Raw genomic sequence first — 2,500 nt, 5'->3', positions numbered from 1 at the left:
ATCATTTGCCATACACCGGTGGAAGCTGCCGAGACGAGTAGCTACATAGCGCGCTCGCCGTGTCACTAATGTACAGAGATACAACAGTTTCGACTGGAACCGGATTAAACGTATACACGGCGCTGATTAGTAATACATAGACCCATCAGAATACAGATAATATATACAACTGTCCGTATACATGCTGAAAGACTCTGCTCACAATCACAACCACACGGCAGCCACACACTCTTATCACGCACTACTCTCCGCCTGTAACACGCACACAGACAATATGTAAGCACCAGCATGGAACAACACCCAGTGCATCCTCTCCGCCACATGAGACAATCCACACTGTCATAACCAGACTGGGAGGTCCACTCAGAAAACGGAATATCCCACCCCCCCGACAACCACCATTGCTCAGCTAAGCCACCAACACCCACACATGTCCTACACAGGGGTGCACCCAACATCACAATACTGCCTCCTCTCACAGCACACAAACAATGGCAGGAATGAAAGACACAGGTCTGCCACAAGCATGGAATCGGAGCGCCGCCTGTCATGAGCCAAAGGTGCATCCTGACGTGGCAAATCAGATGATGCCGCAGGCATCCACTTACTATAATCACAATCAACAAACCGACCGGCCGCCCCCCCCCCCCCCCATTACACCTTTCCATACAACAATGTGTACCTTAACCTAAACTATACTGTACCTTAACCTAAACTATACTGTACCTTAACCTAAACTATACTGTACCTTAACCTAAACTATACTGTACCTTAACCTAAACTATACTGTACCTTAACCTAAACTATACTGTACCTTAACCTAAACTATACTGTACCTTAACCTAACCTATACGGTACCTCAACCTAACCTATATTGTGCCTCAACCTAACCTATGTTGCGCCTTAACCTAACCTATGTTGCGCCTTAACCTAACCTATGTTGCGCCTTAACCTAACCTATGTTGCGCCTTAACCTAACCTATGTTGCGCCTTAACCTAACCTATGTTGCGCCTTAACCTAACCTATGTTGCGCCTTAACCTAACCTATGTTGCGCCTTAACCTAACCTATGTTGCGCCTTAACCTAACCTATGTTGCGCCTTAACCTAACCTATGTTGCGCCTTAACCTAACCTATGTTGCGCCTTAACCTAACCTATGTTGCGCCTTAACCTAACCTATGTTGCGCCTTAACCTAACCTATGTTGCGCCTTAACCTAACCTATGTTGCGCCTTAACCTAACCTATGTTGCGCCTTAACCTAACCTATGTTGCGCCTTAACCTAACCTATGTTGCGCCTTAACCTAACCTATGTTGCGCCTTAACCTAACCTATGTTGCGCCTTAACCTAACCTATGTTGCGCCTTAACCTAACCTATGTTGCGCCTTAACCTAACCTATGTTGCGCCTACCTAACCTATGTTGCGCCTTAAACCCAACCTATGTTGCGCCTTAACCCAACCTATGTTGCGCCTTAACCCAACCTATGTTGCGCCTTAACCCAACCTATGTTGCGCCTTAACCCAACCTATGTTGCGCCTTAACCCAACCTATGTTGCGCCTTAACCCAACCTATGTTGCGCCTTAACCCCAACCTATGTTGGGCCTTAACCCAACCTATGTTGGGCCTTAACCCAACACACGTTGGGCCTTAACCCAACACACGTTGGGCCTTAACCCAACACACGTTGGGCCTTAACCCAACACACGTTGGGCCTTAACCCAACACACGTTGGGCCTTAACCCAACACACGTTGGGCCTTAACCCAACACACGTTGGGCCTTAACCCAACACACGTTGGGCCTTAACCCAACACACGTTGGGCCTTAACCCAACACACGTTGGGCCTTAACCCAACACACGTTGGGCCTTAACCCAACACACGTTGGGCCTTAACCCAACACACGTTGGGCCTTAACCCAACACACGTTGGGCCTTAGCCCAACACACGTTGGGCCTTAACCCAACACACGTTGGGCCTTAACCCAACACACGTTGGGCCTTAACCCAACACACGTTGGGCCTTAACCCAACACACGTTGGGCCTTAACCTGCTCTGTAATTGTCATACGACGCGTTAAATTAGTGTAGTGTTGCCTAACTGCAACCCCCGCAATATAGTTTGCTACTCGCACTGCCCGGTCCCCAGTGTATCGCTTCATGTTAAACACCTTGCAGCTATACACTGTAATGTGGATGGCAGCAGGACGTACATGCTCAATGCCCTTTGCAGTTGTTCATTGGCATTTGCAGTTGTTCATTGGCATTCGCATGGCGAAGCACTTAGCCTACGCTGTGGTACGGCCTGTGTCAACTGTCCGCTGATGTTGTACGTCCAAATCACACACTGTACTGCACATTGGTCCTCATGTACTGAATGATACATCGTGGTACATGTGACCGTACAACGACTGCGCCAACAACGGCGAACCATGCGGTCCAAATGTTGTGCACTCAGCTACGTGTCGTCTCCCTATAAGAGCTGGATTGCAGTGTGGT

This window comes from Schistocerca serialis, unplaced genomic scaffold (assembly GCF_023864345.2).
Source record: "Schistocerca serialis cubense isolate TAMUIC-IGC-003099 unplaced genomic scaffold, iqSchSeri2.2 HiC_scaffold_1058, whole genome shotgun sequence".
In the NCBI taxonomy this organism is placed as follows: domain Eukaryota; kingdom Metazoa; phylum Arthropoda; class Insecta; order Orthoptera; family Acrididae; genus Schistocerca; species Schistocerca serialis.
Note: the sequence above shows the minus strand (reverse complement) of the source record.